Raw genomic sequence first — 6,000 nt, 5'->3', positions numbered from 1 at the left:
AACGTTTATTTTCCGCACGGATCGCGTGAATAAGTCAGTTGTGAGTCAGCGCGCGTCCTGTCCGTTTCTTTTGTCCACGTCTTTTTTCGGGCTGTTGCCCAGAATGACGCCATACCAACTTGCCCAGCTCACTACTCTGTTAGTTTAGTAAGTTTGAGAATTGCGAGAAAGGTGAAGGAACTTTCACAATCGCTTTTGATCCGAACCAGTTGCTTCTTTCGCCTTTTGTAATCCTTGTTATAACACAACCGAATTGGTATCCCCAAATTTAGAATACGAAGTCGCACTCGTGGAAGCTGTGCGCAAAATTTAGCGTTTCTATAGCGGCCAGGTGTCTGTATGTAGTCTCTACATTTTGTTTTCCCGCCATGCAAACCAACCCTTAACGCATCTTTGCCTTACGACCACTTAATTCCGTCGGGGTCGGGTTACCTTGGGGGTGCTGTCGAACAAGTTAATCAAGTCTTGTGAAGGAAGCGCGAAATGGACGTGAAGCAGGCCATAACAGGCCAAAAACAACCGTCGCTAAAGTAGACGACAAAGCCGTCCCTCGAAGGCGCCCACCGATGCAAGCAGAGAGCTGCGCGCGGGGAACGCTGGGTAATAGCGTCCTATCACCGCGCCATCTACACTGTGCTCCGGTGGTGAAAACCGCCCTACCCCTCCCCGTCCGCGTTCGGATTTTCTTGTCCCACAAGCCGCGACGGAATCGTTGGCTGGTAGAGGTAAAAAGCTTTGCTTCCCGAGGGGCTCTCTGCAGATGTTAGGCCCTTTGCGCTATCCAACGACCTTGTCGGGTTTCAATCAGGGTGTCGAACCGGAACCGAACCGAACCAAAAACCGGAACCGAACCGGTATTTTTGCCGGATTTGAAACCGAACCCGAACCGTTATTTTTTGAGCTAGCTGAACCCGAACCGGAACTGAACCGAAAAAAGAAATAATGGTTTCCGGTTCTCGACAAAACGGTTCGACCATCCCGTTATTGATAACGGGTGGTAAGTGTTATAAGGGGCTTGTTTCTTTCACGCGCCATCAACTTCGCAATCTCTTGCACACTTTTACCCTTTCAATGAATCAAAACGCTCCAAACGCCCTCATCACGGTCACAACATGGTGACAATTTGATTATTTGATTGATTGTGAGGTTTGTTAATGCGCCGACGCAACGCAGGCGATGAGGCGCACCGCAGTGGATGGCTCAGGATTAATTTTGACCCCCTGGGGATCTTTAGCGTGCGCCCAAATCTCGAACACACAGTAAGCCCGATAAGGAAGGGGCCGCAGCCCGTGGTTAACGATATTTTTCCGCCGCGTCTTCTTACATGCTTGGCCAACGATCCTAAATGGACCATGAAAACAAAGCCCTACCTTGACTCATTTGAAAGATCTGGCATTGGTGACTCGTTAAGGACGTTGTTTTCATAAGAAGTGGTGAGAAGCCACCCAGCATCAACAGTGACGAAACAAGGAAGTAATTCAAGCAAAATGGGCAATGTCTTAAAGGGAAGCTGAAGCGCTTTCCAAAAAAATTGAGTTAGATTAACAGTTACATAGTTTCTTGCGCGCTGATTCCGAATATCACATTGAAATTTAACCTAGATGAGTCCAAGTGGCATTTATCTTGCAAAAAGCGCGGCCCCGTTTGAAAGACGCGCGCTTTTCGTTTTTTCACGCCCCTGATTGGTTGCGCCTGTAATGACGTCAAAGGAAGACACCCTTCGGCCACGCGGGTTGTCGGAAGCATTGCGAACGATCGCACGGTTGCCTTTGCGGCAATTTAGCTTGCACTTTAATTTTCGCACATGACTGGAAGTTTGTTTTATAATTTCCCGTGCTGTTGGTTCAATTATCTTGGAGCTTAAATTTGCTTTACACGGCAGAGAACCCCAAAGCAGTGACTGTGACGTCGACTAGTGGGTTCCATCAAAATATTTTTGAATTAGGCAACCAGCTTAGGGAGATTATACACAAAACCATTTATGCCGAAGATTAATGGGCATTTTATAAACAATCTACCAGCGAAAAGCACGTACGTGCACTGCGCGAAAAAATAGCGTTCATGCGCTGTAAACGTATATGCGAGACACATCTCGCCGGTACACGCATAAACCAACAAGCAGACTGCTTCCGCATTTCCTTTGTTCGTTGTCGCCCACCCCAGCCCCGTTACTCATCCCCGTACACAGACCCACACGCGTGCGCCATTTCGGCAGCGGCGCTACGGCGCCTCCGCGATTGCTGGCTGCACTTCGATGTGTGGCGTCTTACTGCTTCACATGCATTTATTCTGAAAACACTGCAGCATACTAGTGCCTGCTCAGCATTATTGGCTGTAGTAGGGCTTGATTTTCGCTTGTGCGTTGCGCATTCTGCTGCAATATTACGGCCACCTCGTTATAATTAACAGACCAGTCGGACAAGGCAGTTACGTTGCAGTTACGTTATTACGTTACTTTAGGTAACAATCACCAAACGTTTGTGATAATGAATCGTTGGCCTGTTTCAGCATTTCTAAATTTAAGCATTTACCGCGCTAGTCGGACAGAGGCCGTACATTTACTCTTCGCTGCTAATTTTTTTAGTATCATCATTATATATATCACGGACTATCACTGGAGCACACTTGAGGTTCAGTGACAACAAGTGCTTGCCAGGTTATAATATGCAGCCACACGGAATCTTGGGCAAAAAATTAGGCCCCCGCAGTCAACACAAATTATGGCACGGTGGTGGTTCGGAGTGGGGTTTTTTTTTTAATTCCAGAAAAACATCACCTTATCGTGACATGTATACTTGCAAAATAAGTAATCTGGTTGTCTTGGTTCTTTTTCTTTGTAGGAATACTGTTTACCTCTTAGCCGGGAGAGAAATTCTATCAGGATTGGCCCCTTGTTTTAGTTTCGCCAAAAAAATATTTTTTTGAACACTGTCCTGAGCCTATAAGGAAAGAAAACCGACGCGTTTAACGAAACAAGTATTTCCTGAACAAATGTGAGTTGGTTTCTGGAATGGAACCAAACATTCCCGGCCAAAGTACAGCAGTATTCCCCATCCTTCCTGAATCTAGGATCTAATGTGAACATTCACGTCCGTCGCACCAAAAAAAAAAACGCATTGGAGCGGTTTACAAAGTATTTAACGTAGTGTAGTACATTCTCTGTCATCAAGCACAGCCACCTCGGGTGTCGCTTTCGTATGTTATCAAGCATCCCGGCGTGGCATTATTCTGCTTAGGAATACGGCATGATAACATATGCCTCGTCTGGCGTTCGTGCATACTTTTTGAACACGAAAATTGTACAAATGAGTGCTATCAACCACAACAACAAGTAGTATCATTCACAAGGAAACACGGCGAAAAGAGCATGGCCGAGGCGGCCGATCCGGCCGGAAGTCCAGGTATGACGTTTTTCAGCCGGTTTTCGCCCGCGCTCTTCGGTCTTCCGGCATCGCGCGGCGAGATGGGGGCGGGGCATCGGGCCATTTTTGTTTGCTCATTGCGTCGCTTCTATTGCATGTATTGCGAAAATATTTCGTACACATGAACTATTCAATGTGTACTTGCTGCTAGTCAACTTTTCTTTTAATTCTAAAACCGCTTCACCTTCCCTTTGTCATTGTTAGAGTTCAAGCAGTACGATAAAACGAAGCAAGGGGCACCAATAAATAACACACTCATGTCTCTTGACGGTGGCTTTGTGTAGTCTCTAGGACGACAGTAGGGGTGGTGAAAAAGAGGCTGGCACATTTTCTGTTACACCTGGCCTAGATATTCAAATTTGGTAGTTGTGTGCAGCTCATTTTAAAAAAAAAATTGAACCCATCTCCTCACGAGGGGGGACTCGAGTAAATGCGTTGCGTAGGGGGTGGGTGTATTGCGTTAACGTTAGTGTTTGGGGGGTGGTGGTGGGGTGGTAGTGAATGTGTTGTAAGTCGTTATTTATTTATTTGTTGCTGTTGTCTTTGTATTGGACGCTGAGAACTACGGCTTCGTGGTCGCTAAAGTGTACTGTTAAGGGGTCTTTAAGCAGTGGTCGTGCGTTGCAGCAACTCGTGAAGACGAGATCGATGCAACTGCTGCAGTGTATCAGCAGCTTCTTGACGTAGTTTGAATGAGTCAAGGATATAAGGCGCGTTCGTAGCCTTGCATTCTGTGTCGGCTTTGTGGCGCAGTGGGTAGAGCACCCTGTACCTTGTGTTCCGCCCGCAGGGTCGTGGGATCGAAACCAGGCGCCGATAAGTATTATTTTTTTATATAGTGTAGGGGGAGGGGTGCGGACCTGTTGTTGAGAGCGAGGAGGGTAGCGTGATGCGGGAGAGGAGGAGTGGGAGAGAGGGCGCACCTGCGCGCTGAGCTGTTGCGGACGGACGGCGGACGCTACATGTGAGTTAAAGAAATGCTCTGCATTTAAAACATGGCGGCCGTTGCTGCCGCTCGGCGACATCGGTTACAAGCTTTGCTGCTGGCGGTGTCCTTGGGCAGACATCACGTTCCGCGACCGCCTGCTCCCCTTCGAGCTCTACGACGACGAAGGCTTGCGCCAGCGATTTAGGTTTAGTCTGGATGGCCTTCACTTTATCACCGAGGCGATACGCCCTAACATAGAGCACTGAACCCGGCGCAACCAGGCCCTGCCTGCCGTCCTGCAAGTGATGTTGGCGTTGCAGTTTTTCGCAACCGGGAACTTCCTCATCACTGCAGCGACATAATCGGCGTGCACGTCGGGACAGCCTCGGAGACGGTGCGGCGTGTTTCGCTGGCCCTCAAAAAGAAGCTGACGGCGTTTGTTCGGTGAGTGCAAGATGCTGCCTACCGCGTTGCGCGTACGCCTTGCGGCCGGCGCAAGGTTGCGCAGCTCATTGTATAGGGGCAACAGCTGTGCATCAGATGCGTGCGCTCCTTGTAGCTCGGTACACGCGTGAACTGACTTATCCGGTGTGATAACTTCTATAGTATCACGTAAGCGGTAACAATACAAGGCTGCGCTAATTCATTTCACTATCACACGAGCATTGCAAAGTGTGTTTCCATTAGCTTTATTTTGTGAGCGCGCCAGGCTCACTGGACAAGTGTAGCTTCAAAGGGAAGTTGGTACAATTTCAGGGGTGGGAAAACCAGCGAAAACGGAAGCAAAGATAAAGTGGCGACTACCAACGTTTAATATAGAAACGTTTGGCGACAACACACAAGCTGGACGGGTAATTGATATTTAATTAAAAAAAAAGTGACAACACCTGCGAACAATCCATGCCAAAGCTTGCGCCAAGTACACGTTTTTGATAAAAACGGTATCATGCTACTTAAGTTTTTTTTCCCTTCAGCTTTAGCTCAGTATTCTAGGAAGGCGATCTTTTTTCGCTGAGAGAAATGAAAACACTGACGCAATTTCCTTCCCGCTGTTGGGCGATGTAGAACGCTTCAACTATTTCTCTGTTTTTGTTTTGCCAGTGATTGTCAGTAGCTAGTTCAACGTGTGTGCTGCTGTCTGTTCTCTATTTCGTGTTTACGTCTTTCTTTTACTGGTTTTTAAAGCGTTTTTTGAGGCTTGAATTAGATTCGATCACTGCTTTTTGTAGTCTTCAACGGATTTTTTGATTGCTGGGGGCCGCGAATTTAGGGTTTCGCCGATTTCACTCCAGGCTCGCTTTTTCGCTTGAAGTGTTGTTTTTGAATTGAACCTTTCCGAGATGATTTTTTTTCTGACCCTAATTAGGTGAATCAATTCAGGTTTCTCATCTTCAGACCAATGCTTTCTCTTGTCCCTCTTTTTTTGTGCAGCGCAATCACGCCTGGTCGCTCTAACCTTAGCCATGGCTGACCTGATTGCTATGCTTGCTGTGGTAAAAGGAGGTCGTACCGAGGGACCGTTCTTTTTTTTTACTGCCATAGATAATTTTTTTACCTGAACATTCTTTCTACTTTTCTGCATCACCGATCATTTGTAGTCGTATGGTTGATTACGGCGACACACAACCGCAACGATCGCCTACGCAGACG

General features: G+C 47.4%; 1 protein-coding gene across 1 annotated transcript in view; it reads left to right on the top strand.

The window, feature by feature from the left end:
• Positions 1-4,478: 4,478 nt before the first annotated feature.
• Positions 4,479-6,000, top strand: part of LOC144153441 (protein 5NUC-like) — a 68,659-nt gene continuing 67,137 nt past the window's right edge. The window contains exon 1 of the mRNA XM_077685087.1: positions 4,479-4,794. The gene's annotated coding sequence lies outside the window, so the exon portion shown is untranslated. The remainder of the gene's footprint in view (positions 4,795-6,000) is intronic.

Source organism: Haemaphysalis longicornis, unplaced genomic scaffold, assembly GCF_048455015.1.
Source record: "Haemaphysalis longicornis isolate Haplotype H1 unplaced genomic scaffold, Haemaphysalis longicornis Haplotype H1 scaffold_9, whole genome shotgun sequence".
Taxonomy (NCBI): Eukaryota; Metazoa; Arthropoda; class Arachnida; order Ixodida; family Ixodidae; genus Haemaphysalis; species Haemaphysalis longicornis.
Note: the sequence above shows the minus strand (reverse complement) of the source record. Positions and strands in the feature narration are given on the sequence as shown.